The following is a 16,553-nucleotide window of genomic DNA, read 5'->3' on the forward strand; positions in this document are numbered from 1 at the left end:
AAGTAATCCAAGTGTGGATCACTGGAAGGCAATTGGAAGAGTCCTAGGTTATCTCAAGAAAACCAAAGGACTAAGCCTTCACTATTCCAAATTTCCTTCGATATTAGAAGGATATACAGATGCAAGTTGGATATCCAATCTTGGGGACAACTTGTCTACAACTAGTTGGGTATTTACACTTGGTGGAGGTGCAATTTCTTAGGGTTCCAAGAAACAAACCTGTATATCTCATTCCACTATGGAAGCAGAGTTCATAGCTCTAGCTGCTACCGGCAAAGAGGCCGAATGGTTTAGGGATTTGTTGATAGAGATTCCCCTAATCAAAGATAAAGTATCTACTATATCGATACATTGTGATAGCCAAGCGACATTGGCTAGAGCATACAGCGGAGTGTATAATGGGAAGTCTAGACACATTAGTCTAAGACATGGATATGTAAGAGAATTGATTCAAATAGGAGTCATCTCAATATCCTATGTGAGAACAAGTGAAAATCTGGCGGATCCTTTCACTAAGCCACTAACGAGGGATTTAGTGGCTGCATCATCTTGAGGGATGGGACTTAAACTCCCTAAAGAGATTCACGATTGATGGTAACATATCTTAACACTAGTTATTCAACTAGTGTTAGGTTCAATAGGTAACAACAAGTCAATCAAGTGAATATTAGTTGTACTCAAAACAAGTCCCATCTGAGATATTGAGTACTTGTGTGTTACCAAGTGGAGGGTTAAAACCGAAAGGTTTTTTAATAGAATTCAGTCTTGTAAAGACAAGTATTTTTGGTAACGAAATACTGTAAGAATTCTACCTATATGGACCTAGGGATGGTGCCGCCTCTCATGAGAATTGGGAGTATTCTCAAGAACGTCCATGAATGGAAAGTGCACATGGCCATTAACGGTGCAAAGCGAGACATAGAGGTCTCAAGTGAACATCGCAAAGGTGTGTGTGTTATCACCGATTTGTCATCATGAAAAGATGGTTCAATGCCTAGTGCAACCTAATTTTTGACAAATTTGTGATAATTACACTATAGTAAAGTTCAAGTTGAAAAACACTTTGCTTTATGCACTAATGCAATGACTCCTATAAGAGAGAGTGCTTATTTAATCAAGTGGGGGATATGTTTTATTTCAAAATATAATGATTGATTAAATAAGTGTTACAATAGATAATTATTTAATCTAGTGGGGGAATGTTATATTATAATATAATGTTTTAGATTAAATAAATGTGACAAAGTGTGTCACATATTGTAACATATAATAGAGAGTTACAATATTTAGATATATACGATATATCCAAATAATGTAACATATTTGGTGTTACAAATTTATAACTTCCAAATATTACCCTTTATTGTGTAAATTTGTTGTTACATAATATTGAGATGAATTTCATAAAGTCATATGTGATATGGCTGTTAGAAATATGATTTTAACCCCAATAATGTGTTTTGGGAGTTACAAAATCATTTGGGAGGGTTTGGAACCGTTTGGAAAAACAGCACATTTTTTGTGCTAAAATTGGTTGGTGGCCGCGGCCACCAACATTCAGTGGCCGCGGCCTGTGGGTCAGAGACCAGTGGCCGCGGCCACAGGCCAAAACTGACCAAATTTTCAATTTTTTCAATCTTTGTTGAACGGCTCAAAAAACCCAAATAACTCCCAAATCTCTTTTTTAATTCTATATTAATCCAATTAAACATTGGTAACAGCCATGGGGGTTGGTGGAATTTGAAATTCAAAGGGTGTCTCTAAACTCTATAAATAGGAGCCTATAGCTCACTTGTAAGACACAACATTTCTATCCATTGGAGCACTTGGCTAGAAACACCTTAAGGCTTGATAATTCGAGAAAGCTTTTCCAATATCCGAGAGAGATCCCTTAGTGCTTGAGTTAGGGGGAAATAAGATTTTGGACAAAGGTTTTAAACCTTGTTCAAGTTGGTGATCCCCAACCCTCTTCACTTAGGTTGTGTTAGTGAGAGTTTACTTGTGTTCTGTTCTTCTTTTTATTCTATTGTTCTTCTTCTTATTCTCTTGTTCTATTTACTTGTATTTCTTGTTCAAGAGTTGTAATCTTTTCTTTTCTTTTGTTTCAAACACTTCTAGTTTACTTGTAACTTTTTGCTTAGAGTTGTATTTTACTATTCTCTTCTTCTTCATCATCTTCTTCATTTTCTTTGTTTATTTGTAATTTTCAGTTATAGAGTTATAACCTTATTTAATCAATCTATATTCATTTGTAATATTATTGCATAGAGTTGAATATTATAATCATTTCCATTGAGGCAAAACAATTTTTCCTAACACTAAGCTCTCCAACTCAAAGATGGTCCAACTTTCTTTTGCCTTTACCTGCACCATATAGCACCCGTGAGCCGAAGCCCAGCAAGAAAACTCAATATGCTCATGAACAATCATATCATGATATCAAATCATATCTGGCATGCCTAGCAAACATAGCTTTATTCAAGCATGCAAATAAATTCAGATAATGCTGGGGAATCGAGGATAAGAAATCATGCCCTCCTGATTGGATGACTATCAAGTCAATCCTAATCAGATGAGTGATTTAACACTTGAGGTTCTGGTAAACCATACTGAGTGACTGACAAGCACATCACCACGAGGCTCAATACCCAAAGTCATGCAAATGATGATCAGAATGATCATACAGAGCTTATAGCTCTAAACAGATGAGTGAATATCACTTTGAGGTTCTGTTAACCATAATGAGTGACTGGCAAGCAAGTCACTCTGGGCTCAGTGCCCATAAATGTGTAACGAAACCGTTACCTGGGCTTTCCTGCAATGACTCTAATCAGATGAGTGAGTGATGGGTAGTCACTAGCTTAAACAGATGAGTGACTGATGGGTAGTCACTAGCTTAAACAGATGAGTGACTGATGGGTAAGTCACACAAGCGCTTTTAGTTTTCATCGAACTTGAGGTCGTTCTGGCATTAATGCTTATTTGAGTCATTCAATGCAGATGCGATTAGATCTAATCTTTATTGGCTTGCGTTAACACGCTAAGGTCGTACTTGACTTATGAGTCAATCCCATGTGACCAGTGCTCAGTACCACTGCCGAACTTAACTAATGAGTCACAGCTTCACAGTTGATACTGACACCATTGCCAATTCTGACTAATGAGTCAGTGCCATGCACAAGTAAGCAATGCTACGAGTATATATCATATGTCAAGTATCCAAAAGTAGGGCATTCAGTATGCTTACTTAACAGTTGCTAGCATAATTATGATCATGCACAAACACAGAGACTCAAGCTCTGATCAGTCTCATATTCAATATTCATGGCATGCCCTAATCACATGCATCACACTTAAACATCCAACATGCCTCAATAATAACCATATACAAGTGAGCAAGATTGCTAAGCATTCAATATGCTATCAATGTTCACATTTAAACATCCAACATGCATCAAGAATAACCATGCATGTCACATATGGGGTGAAGTTTTCTTACCTTCGGTCCAAGCACAGGTTACCAATAAACAAGCCACAAGCACGATCCTTACACCAAGCCTCTAGTGATAACCTAGTCACAACCACTGTAGCGAAAATTAAGGCTACGCAAGTATATGTAATCGCTTTTGTAGTTTATTCCGGTAAGACCGATATCGTTCCCATGGAGACTGATTTATCAATTACCAAATAATTAATTTTTAGTTTCTATTTGACTAATGAAAATTAGATTTGTGAATTTTTTAAAACAAGAAAATAGAAATAAATAAAAACTGCAGAAATCAAATAATAACAAAAACACAAGGATTAAATTCACTGTAAAATAATTAGGAATCCTAATCTTCTCTACTGTCCACTCTATTATTCTTTAATTCAATTACTACTGAAATTCTTCTCACTGAAATGATAGGCATGCAAAAGTGTTAACTATTCGAGTTAAGAAATAGAAAAGTCGACCTACTGTGAATTCCCTATATTTCTATGGTCAATTCAAACAATAGGAAGCAATGAATACAACCATAAATCACATAAACCAATTTGATACTCTCGTTCTAAATTGAAATTTATGTCTATTCAATTTTAGCATATTCAAATCTCACTTTTTAGATTTTGATTCAAATTCATAATTCGTATGTAAAAGTTGATCAATCAATCACATACACAATAAACACAAACTAAATAGATTTCAGATGAAGAAGAAATAGATAAATGCATTAAATCATAATAGAGTTTCAAGAGAGTCAATTAGAAAACCTAAACAGAAATTTAGTTCATGTTTATCATTAAGAAATCCATAAACATGAAATTAACATAAACTAAAACTAAAAAGAAAAGAACTCTAGATGATCAATCCAATCTTCATCCAAAGCCTCCTTAGCCTCCTCTCCCAATCTAGATATGAAAAAAGTGCCTCCTTTACTCTCCTTAATCGTAATTTAAACCTAATTAGCGATTTTTTAAACACGAAAGGACCAAAACACCCTTAATTAAAAATCTGCGTTTTTCTCATTTGTAGACATATCCTGCGGTTGCAGGATGTCATTCCTGCGGTCGCAGGAATGCTCTAGAAATGCAAAATCTTCTTTGGAGTTGCAACCGCAAGACACACTTCCTATAGTCGCAGGAAGTGCTCCGAAACACCGTTTTCCACCAATTATTGTCATTTTGTCGATTTTTCCACCATGTTTCCACACCTAAGTCACCTAAGCCCTTCGACACCTGAAAACATACAAAAACCAGCGTAAAATAGAACAAAACAAAACAAACACCTAATACTTTACCTGAATAACACATAGATAAATGAGTTTAAAACTCATTTATCAACCACAAATGGTGATCCAATGAGTTCAAGTTCTAAAACCAATCCCGGAACCAAAACCTAGCCTCCAAGACATCAAACCCCACTAATCCGGGTAGTGGGAATGATCCCGAGGCCTAAGGTTTGAGTTCCCAAGCTTAAAACATCATTTCGCCCATAAATACACTCAAGTGCCGCGACCCCAACTCACTGAGCCGCGACCCCCAGCCAAAATAGAGGCATCAGGGGTAAGCGTCGCAGCGCCCTACACCTAGTGCCACAGCCCCCAGAGCTCACAACACACTTCACTTGCTTCATCGAGCTTGGGTCGCGGCGCCCAAGATGTAGAGTCCAAGAACTTTACTTAGCTAAGTTAGATAGTAGTATAATAGTAATAATAGCATTATCTTTATGACTGTGGATTTTTTGTTCAGACCGGGATTTATTTGGACACTCATAGTAGTACTTGTAGATTTTCTAAGTTTAACCTATAGTTTAGGAATATTAATTTTAACCTAAGGTTTGATTAATATGACTCATATTGAGGATAATATTTATTATACTATAAGGTTTAGATAAGAACTAATTAGATAATAGCACATGTTATGTATGGGTTTATTAATGATTAAGTATTTTGAGGATTTAATTTATTAAGGTTAAAATTTGAATACTCTAAGGCCAGTCAGCAGCTTTGAAAACGTAACAGGGCTTAGTCAAGGTTGTTTACTCAATTTAAATTAAGCTAAAAATGTGTAATTTCATGTTTAAATAATCAGCGTATGCCGATATATCACAGCTATAGGGGCGATATATCGCAGCACGAAGATACGAAAAACATGAAACATTGCACGATTGCCTCGGGCATACTGGCCCAGGCGATATATCGCCTATAGGGGGCGATATCCTCTCAGCATATTTTGAAAGTTTTCAAAAAAAGTTTTCCATTCAAACCTTCAACCTCTTGATGAGTCCAGCATCTGTTTGAACGAGTCTTCAGCCTCTGCTGAACGATAATTTAAATTATTTTCACTTAAAAAGCCATTATTTTTATTCAAGTTAAATGAAGATCTCTTCATTCCTCTATAAATAGGACCTAGTACCCAGCCATTTATTCATCTATTTCTCTAAGTTCAGAGGCTGCAAGTTGCTAGGTTAGTGTGAGAGTGTAAACACTTGGGTTGGGAATTATAAGCTTGATCACTACAAGCTTACTAAACACTTGGGAAGTAAGGTTCTGTACACATTTCGGTGTAATGTTTAGATTGATCATAAAAGTACTCAAGATATCCCAAACTCTAGTCCATTTCTGTATTATATTCTTTAAAGTTCTCATAGTCTTCTACTCATTCTAACCTTATTCCTATTCTTGGTTAGGAAATCCAAGTTCTTAAGCACAAGGTTTTTGGTAAGTATATTTTGATAGTATAGTCCCTTCTTCACTTTCATCCCTTTTCTTCAATATACTCACCTTCTTATAAATGGTTTTTAGGAGTGTTCCATGGTCCCAAATCAGTTCTCATATCCCGGTTATTTTGGTAAGGAAAATAGGATAGGATTTATGTGTTATATGCTTTTATATGTTATCTTATGATTTTATGTTATGTAATATGTTATGTTAAGTATGATTGTAGACTTGGGCATATGACCTATATAACTAACAAGCCCCAAATAGATTATGGGCATATGACTTGCTTAGCTAGCAAGACCCCACTAATCTAATGGGCATATGACTTGCTTAGTTTATGGGACCCCAAGTAATAATGACCATTATAGTATGTATGTGACATAAGTGTCATGGTATGTTTTATGTTGCATTATGAATTTCTATGTGTATGGATATATGTTAGATTTTCCTTGCTGGGCATTAGGCTCATTCCTTTTATGTTTATTTATGCGGGAAAATAGCTATAGTGGCGGAAAAGGTTCGTGGATGCTTGGGGAATGTGTATTGAGGCGGAATGGATTCAAAGAGCCGAGAGTTTCGATTCGAGGATGTAGTTTTTGTTCTTATGGTTTTTATATGTATTTTCCCACATTTTATTATGTAATCTCTTTTTAATTACCATTATGTTATGTTTTGTTTTTAAAACAATGGGATCCCATATCCTACTTGAGATTTTATGTAAGTCTAATATTTGTTTTTACAAGTTTTAACAAAGTTATGATTTTTTCACTTGTAAGTTTTGTTAAAGATTAGTGTCTATGTATAGTTTTCGTTAATGGTCCAAGGTCTAGAGTAGTTGGGTCATTATACAAGAAGAGGGCCGTGACCCAACCTCGAACCAACCATTTTTCCCCATTTTCAACCTTTTAAAACCTCCCAAAAACATATCCAAACATCTCCAAACTCAAAAATCAAAGTTCTCAAACATCCCCATGATCCAAAACCAACAAAACCCAAGTCTCAAATCTAACAAAAACTCATCAAAACACAAAGTCCAATTCAAGCTTAAAAACTTAAAAAACTTAAAACCTAAAACTTGAATTACCTCTGATTGAGTTGTTTTCAACTAAATCCTCCAGCTAATAAGCTTCTAATCTTTCCTAGGATCGCTATGCTTCGATCCTTGCTTGAATCCAAGTCCTAGAACTCAAGTTACATTCGAAAATGCGATCGGGAGACGAAAATGGAACTTGAGGGAGAGAGAACGTTATGAACGTTCTTTTTATTTCTTAAAAGGTTACTTCAAGCTTAAGTAGCCTCAAACAAATCCTAACGCTCGGGGTCCCGTAAACACTCCCCCGGGGCAGAATAGTCAAAACCTCCAGAATTTTCCCCTGATCTTACTAACTCCCAATTTATCACCAAATATTTAAAACCATTACCTAATAACCCGGTAATGCTCTAAATACCCCTTGACTCACTCCAAGTCAAGCATAAATCTCGTTGTGACTTTCCCACTAGCTTACCTCCTAGGATCGTCTCACGCTGAGTAACTCTAGCATAACCAAATAATAATAAAACACTATACATATATCACATATATGCCAAATATGCCTGAAATGGCCAAAATATAAAAATCACCCAATTACTTAGAAATGGGTTCACATGCATATTTAATACACCTAAACATGCATATTATCACTTAATAGCATATTAAATCAATTATGGCCCCCTCGGCCTCCTAATTAAGGTCCTAAACCTTATTAGGAAATTTGAGGCATTACAGCGGTGCTCCAGCAACAGTGACGGAAATTGACTTTCTATATATCAAAAAAATACTCTTGATGAGTACATCACGAAAGTATAGCTCATTTGTCCAAACAAGCACCGGTGTTTCCAGAAAACACTCCTAAAGGGGTGGAGATCCAAAAATCTCATCGGAGGAAAACGTCGAGTTTACTGGAATGGTTTAGTGGGAAACATTCCTCTTGCGACGCTGATTCTGACGGTACCAACCACTCATCAAACAGTCATCGGAGTTGGTCTGAATGTCACCTCAAAGTTTCGACAACGAGACCACGAAGCTTCCATTCGAGTGTGTCTTAACTCTAATTTCCACCAAACTTGGGATGTGGCTTCATTGTCAGTCAGAGATGCTCCAGCTTCGAAAATGATGTAGGCTTTGAAATCTTTTTGTCTAGATGCATGCTTCCTATTTTCATATACATAATATAAAATAGAAAATACCAAAACATGCTCACATATGAATATTCATGTAAATACATAAATAGAAATAAAGTACTTACAAATTGAGTAGCGAAACAATGTCTCATTCCTTTAGATTCTCTATCATTTTATCCTTTCTAGATGCTAGGAATAATCAAGAATCTAAACCGCTTAAACCGATACCAAAGTCTTCCAAGTCTATCTCTAAAACAAGTCTAACAAAGGGTGGACAACTTTTTAACACATGAGATAGAATTTTAGAGGGAAAGGAATAGTGATGGGCAACCAAGCAAGGAGAATAGAGTGTCTAGGTTTTCACTTACCAAAAATTGAAACAACACACTTAAAGAAAACCATAAACATTGCATTCCTTATATAGGCAACTAAATGGGATTTCTTTTAAATAAATTATTTAAAACAATAAACAAAAAATAAAGAGCTTGGGCACCCCACACAACTAGTTGTGCCCAATCTCTTTGTCTTGAATTTATATCTCAATTGGGTCAAATTCGAAATATTTTATTTATTTGTCTTATATTTAATTCATTAAATAAATAATTAAATCCTTATTCAAATTAACCAATTATAATTTGAAAATTGATTTAATATTATTTATTTTTATTGACATCAATTTGTCAATATTAATAAATTTGCTCAAAATACTCTCTTTTATTCTCAAATTCTTAATACATGTAAATATCATTAAATTGACCCAGCTAATTTGCTATTTATAATTGATAATTAAATCAATTGTTTCAGACTATTAAATTTTATTTAATAAGAGACGGCATGGGGATCATGGATCCATGAATACAAGCTTCAATAAATTCCCGTGAGTTTATTTATTAAATAAATTATCTCACAATTTATTAATTCCTCATGACTCCACTATAGATTCAGAATTGAACTCTTGAATTCATAGAACAATATTACTCGTACAAAGTCGATGTCCATTGTTATAATCACTACCGTTAATCAATCCCTTATCGATGCGAACATCCCGTCTCGTAGCGTTCTCCCTCCAAATCTTGTTCTCTGCCTCCTCAGCAGTGAGGGCATTCTCAACCGCCTGGGCATAAGTTGTCTCCCCATGTACAGATGTGATCTTCACATCTCGGGCTATCATAGTATTAAGCCCTCGAACAAACCTGTCCTACCTAGCTGCATCTATAGGCTCTAGATCAGGTGCAAATTTCGCTAGCCTGTCGAACTTCAGGGCATACTCAGTAACTATCATGCTGCCCTGTACCAACCCAGTGAACTCATTCATTTTTGTCGCCTTGATGACAATACTGTAGTATTTCTTATTAAATAAGTCTCTAAACCCATCCCAACTCATAGTAGAAACATCTCGAGTCTGTGATGTTACCTCCCATCAGATGTGAGCATCATCATGAAGCATATAGGTGGCACAGGCCGCCCTGTCGTTACCTTCCACCCTCATGAAGTCCAGGATGGAGGTAATCAAACTCATCCACTGTTCAGCCTTAAGTGGATCTAATCCTCCCTCAAAGGTAGGAGGATGTTGTTTCCTAAATCTTTCATAAAGCGACTCCCACATGTTCCCAATCTCAGGCGGCTGTACAACTAGTGCCACAACAGGTGGCAAGTTAGGTGCAACACTCCCTGGCGGAGCATGCTGCCTTAGAAGGCGAATCTCTTCTTCCTGACTTTGAAGTCTAGCTTGCATGACAGTAACTGTTGTAAGTTATCAGGAACTGGCGGAGGGTTCTGGCCCTGCTCATCATCTCTAGCCTCAACCCCAATATCGCCTAGTCGAATTGATCGCCTTGGTGGCATAACTCTCCAAGTTTATCTGCAATCAATGACTCAGCTGGTCAGGTAATGATAATAGGTTTATAATCATCCTACGGTCCAACACCGAAACTCAACCAACAATACACAATCATAATGTAAACATGCATTTAAAAAATTATTCACATACAGTAGCAATGTTAATAAGCACGCCTTATCATATTCACATAGTAATCAAGGGCCAGGCCCTATCAGTATATCTCATGCTCCCTAATAATCATGCAGAAAAAGCATTTATATTTCATTTAAACATTCAAACATATAATCACATATATGGTTATCGAACCCTGAGTCGAGCTTGTCTTTAGCGGCAAATGTACATGCACAACCAGTCTTCAAGAACCCTTAAACCTACCAAGTTGTAACACCCTGGATAACAAAGACTATTACACTGTGTGTTTAAAATAGTGCAAGACTTGTTAATCAAGTCGTTTGAACATAAACATGTCTCTAAAGTCAACTGAAAGGCTAGGGTTAAAAGGTTTTGTTCGTAAAATGGTTGACTTTTATTAAAATAAGAGTTTGATATATGGGATCCCAAATATAATGTTTACAAGGCGGTTACAACCCTCAAAAGTAAAAATAACTGCAGCTAGCCTAAATGGCAAAATACAAATTTTGGCTCTAGTCCCTGTACATCCTCTGGCCATGGCGGTCGAGCAGCTGCCGATATACACCCCGCCCCCAAAGCTCTCCAACTCATGGCTGGTCCAGCTTTCCCTTGCCTTTACCTGCACCACGCAGCACCCGTGAGCCAAGGCTTAGCAAGAAAACCAAATTCAACAAGCATAGATAACTACAAAGTGCATAGTAAACTTTAGATCAACTAGTTCAATCAACAATAGAGTACAAATACTAAGCTAGGTAGCAATAACAATTTAATCATGACATATAATTCAATCTCAATATAATTAATTAGGGGTCAGCGCCCTTAGGCCGAGCCCTTTAGTTATTTAGCTTATCCCGACTCACATAGGCCGAGCTGTGCTCAGTATGCTTAACATCAACCCTGGCTCCCTTAGGCCGGACTTTCATATCAAACATAACAAATATATAGGTTGCAAAACACTCAATCGAAATCAGTAGAGCTAACTTGCATATCCAGATATTTCCAACCACAAATACATTTATAATCTTGCATATATTCAAATACATGGAAGTCTCCGTCCCATTCACAATGCGGGTGCGGTTTTCTTACCTCGAGTCTTGAGTGGAGGATGTGGAGCAGTCCCGAGCATGATCATTAATCCCAAGCCTTAACAGTAACCCTAGTCATAAGCGACAATGAAAACTATCAAAATCTAATTCAATTAAATGTTTTGTAATAAAATACTAGCCTTCGGGACCTTAAATTCTACTAAACCAGGTAGTAGAATTCGTCCTGAGCGCTTAGGTTAAAGTCACCGAGCCTAAAAACCAAATTTGGCTATGGTTGCCTAGGTGGGCCGTGACCTGGCCCTAAGGGTCGCGACGTGCGTAGTAGTAGTAGTAGCAGCAGCAGCAGCAGGCAGCTGGCAGCAGCAGTAGCAGTAGCCAATAGCAGTAGCTTGTAGTATTTTAGTTTTCGTGATTATTGGTTCAAGCTGGGATTTAGTTGGAAACTCATAGAAATAGTTATGGATTTTTTAAGTTTAACCTATAGTTTAGAAATGTCAATTTTAACATAAGGTTTGATTAATATAACTGGTCCTAGAAATAATATTTTTTATAACCTAAGGTTTAGATAGAATAATTAAGAACGTGACACTTGTCACATGCATGTTTATTTAAGGATTTAAGGATTTTAGATGAATAATTTAATAATGGATGAATCTAGAAGCTCTAGAATCTTCCAGCAACTGTTAGGATCACATTTTACTCAGTCAAAGTTTTTTTAACAAACTTCAAGTGTGCTAAAAATATGCAAAAATGTGTTTAAAATATCAGCGTATGCCGATATATCGCAGCTATAAAGGCTGATATGTCGCCTAAGGTTGATACAGAAAACACGTCGACTTCGCACGAACGAAACTACGAAGGCTCGGGGCATAGGGGTGGGGAATATATCGCCTATAGGGAGCGATATATCGGCCCTTTGTGATGTTTTTGAAACTTCGTGGAATCTGAGCTTAAAACAGCCCTCAACAACTTGGACTTGCTCTTGAACGTTTTTGACTGAGTTCTTAGCATCTGTTGAACTGAAAATTCAAATTTATTCAATTTATATTCATTTATTTATTCTTTTTAAAAGGGGTTAGTTTCGCTCCTTGAACTCTATAAATAGGACCTAATACTCGATCATTTCATTGATCATTCAAGCATTCTTCAAAGGCTCCAAGCTGCTAAGTTTATTTTAGAGAGAAAACACTAGGGTTTTGGGATTAAAAGCTTTCCAATATAAGCTTTTCTAAACACTTGGGAAGTAAGATAGAGTGACATTTCAGTATTGAGGTGTAGGTCAAAGTTCTAGTCTATCAAGGTATTCATATCATCAGGTTCAATTTATTATAGTTCTTTTATTTTCTTCCAGATCCTAACCTGTTATTATGGTTTTTTAGTTAGGTGTTTAAGTTTCTTGAAACATAAGGTTTTTCGGTAAGTTTCTATCTTGATGGTTTAGATCTCCTTTTCATCTCCATTTCTTTAGAAACTCATCATTCTTATTGTTTGGTTTTAGGAGTTTTCCAATCTCGTTCTTGTCTCCAATATCCCAGTTTTTGGTAAGGAAAATAGGTTAGATTATATGTGTTTTGATATGTTTATATGATATGATATGTTATAGTGCTATGTTATATATGTATATGTATATGAATATGTTTTATGTTATATTCACTTGGGTATTATAGTGGCTTAGATAGCAAATCAAATCCCGAGATTTTTATCATTATCGTAGATTAGAGTTATGATATACCCTACCTCGATTAGTGGACAGAGGACCTGGATGGGTTATCATATACTATTTTGTGATCTAACCTACCTCGATTAGTAGACTAAGGACCTAGATGGTTTTATCACATACTACGGTAATGAGTTAATGACCATTAATATTGTAGTGCTATGTTTATATGATATACGTTTTTACGTTATATGTTTTATAGTATATGTTTTTAGTCTTATGTTTTATGTTATGTTTTAGTAGATTTTCCTTGATGGGCATTAGGCTCATTCCTTTTATTTTAGATTGTGCAGGAAAAAAAGCTTGGAAGGCGGGACGGATTCTGTTGACCGCTTTTTTGGCCAACGACGTGAGAATGTAAAAAACGATAAAACCTTCAAGAGAAATAAAACGACACAGACGGTTTTTAACAGAAAGTAAATAACACACGCAATTTTTATAGTGGTTCAGCCCCAATATGTTGGTAATAGCCTAATCCACTTAGAGTTGTGATTATAGATCTGTACTCAAGATCAGATGAACTGAGCCAACTGAGTTTCTTCAGTACAGATTACAAGAGTTCTTTCAGATACAAGCACTTTCTCTCTCTAGAAAACTCATACCCAAAATTTCCCAAAGAGTTTAAAAAGAAGAAGAAGAAGCCCCCTTCTAATCCCATAAGCCATCTATTTATAGGCTTAGGATCATACATCTGATATCCCCTAGAATCGGGATATTTCATTATTCTTATTATATTTAAATTACAAAAATATTCAAAATTTAACAGAACACCCAATTTGTGGGAAAAATGAGATATTCCCACGTGTGCCAAGACCGGTTCTTATTGAAGCCGTTTCTGGGAATCTTGACTTAGTCCTCCTCTATCTGGTCGACCCATATCTCCTTCAAGCTGGTCGAACACACCTCTACTGGACAGTCATGCACTTGGCTGGTAGGACATGCACTTACTGGTAGGACATGCACTTGCTGCTAGTAGGACATGCACATGCTGGTCGGACATATGCATGCTGGACATATGCAAGTGCTGGTCGGACACATGCATGCTGGACATATGCAAGTGCTGGTCGGACACATGCATGCTGGACATATGCAAGTGCTGGTCGGACATATGCATGCTGGACATATGCAAGTGCTAGTCGGACACATGCATGCTGGACATATGCAAGTGCTGGTCGGACACATGCATGCTGGACATATGCAAGTGCTAGGACATGTGCATGCTGGTCTAACATGGCACTCTGGTCTAGCATGCCATGTCTCTCGTCTAACATGGCACTTTGGTCTAGCATGCCATGTCTCTCCTCTAACATGGCACTCTGGTCTAGCATGCCATGTCTCTCCTCTAACATGGCACTCCGGTCTAGCATGCCACTCTTGGGCAGCAATGTCACTCCTGGGCAGTAATGTCGTGACTGGTCGGACAAGGTCATGCCTGGTCGGTCATGACACTTCTCAAGCCAGTCAAAATTTTATCACAACTCTGAGGATTCAATGTATTTATTGACTATTTAATGTGTCTTTTACGGACCATGTACTGCCACTTGTCACCTCTATTGCCACGTCATCGATCTCCATTTTTTGGGGATAACAGATTCGTTGCAGCTTTGGCATGTGTATTGGGGATGGATTGAATGGATGGACTGCTGGAAGATCGAGGATGAAGTGTATATTTTTGAGTCTTTTCAATTTATGTATTTATTTTCCGCATTTATTCTTTGAACAATTAATTAAAGGTTTATATTTTCTTTATGTATTTGTGTATTAAACAATGGGATCCCGTATTTTGGATTTTTATAATAAAGTTCTAGTATTTTATGCATGTATTTCAAAATAGTAGTTATGTCTTAGTAGTTTTTAATGGTCTGAAGTCTTAGAATTAGTCGGGGCATTACACTCTAGCTCCAGGGGTAGGCGGGTCGCGACTCTCCCTATAGGGCCACTGCGCGCCCACAAAACAACAAGCCCCCCCTAGGGCCTTTTGGGTCACGCGGGGCGCGGTGCACCCCCGTGAACCCAGAAATCCTTAGGTTTTTCTGCATTTTCCCCCAAAGCAAAGCCACATAATTCCACTTAGATATATACCCAAGCCAAAACTAGGTCCAGAATTCCCAATATCACCTCATAAACAACACATATAGCCTAAAACACTAGTTCAAACTTCCTTAAATCCCAAATTCAGATACTCCCTCAAGTATCCTTAAGCATGCTCATAACCCAACCAGAAATCCAACAAATTAAAGTTTGTAATCTTACCTTAGTGATGACTTGATCCTCAGTTGTCCCTTTGACTTTTTCTAGCTTAATTTCTCCAGATTTCCTAGCTCAATTCCCAGGTTTTCCCTTCCAAAGTTCCAAAACTTCCAAGGCACAAGAGAGGGAGGGGGAGAACGTGAGAGTAATAGAGAGAGAGTGCTGAGAAAGTTTCTTATGTTCTAGCGTAATCCTAACACTTCCTAACTATATCCCTTAACCATATAGACCAAAATGCCCCTTACACTAACGCAACCCCTTTGTTGCCCATAAGGGCAAAATGGTCATTAGCCCCATTTCCTGCTAATTCCTCGAGTCATCCTACAAATTTCTAATTAATCCCGACATGCCAAACTAATTATCAAATACTTACCCGCTACTCGATAAATCTCAAATATACGTTAAACTTCCAAAAATATCCCTAGACTCACCCCAAGCCAGGTATTAAACCCTACTGTGATTATTTCGCCAATCTACTCACTAGGATGGCCTCGAGCTGTATACTGCAAATATATCCACATAATAATGTGGTCCCAACCATTTAACACATATAATCGCATTTATGCCCTCAACGGGCCAAAATTACAAATATGCCCTTGCAAATAGGAACTGGCCTACATGCATATTTAATATCCATAAACATGCATATAAATATATTCATATTATCATATAAATCATGCATGCCACATAGTCATACATTTAATCAATTAATCACACATATATCCAATTATGTCATCCCGGCATGCTAATCATGACACTAAGCCCTATTAGCATTTTTGGGATGTTACACCAACCCCTGGACTAGAGCCCAATGTTGATTTTCTTGGGTTAAGAATTGCAAGACAAAGATGGTTGGGTTTTTGGGGTTACTCGGCTAGTAGCTCTATTGAAGATGAAGAAGAAGAAGAAAGAGAAAAAAATGAAGAACATATTGATTTTTAGATTATTGTTTTTTATTTACACCTTATTATTTATTTTCAAAATATTTATGTTATTTTTTTACTATTTAAATTACTTTTTTAATTATTTTTTATTTTAAAAGAAATTTAATTTATATTTTTATTTATTTAACTAATTCATTATTTAAACAAGTTCATGGTATTATATTGATCCGTTTTACAAAATACGAAGTCTGAAATGTCATTTAATAAAATGCAGGGGTCGATAGAGTATTCAGGCAAAACACAAGGGTTAAACTGGTATTTTTC

The sequence above is a fragment of the Humulus lupulus genome, chromosome 6 (assembly GCF_963169125.1).
Source record: "Humulus lupulus chromosome 6, drHumLupu1.1, whole genome shotgun sequence".
NCBI classification, from domain to species: domain Eukaryota; kingdom Viridiplantae; phylum Streptophyta; class Magnoliopsida; order Rosales; family Cannabaceae; genus Humulus; species Humulus lupulus.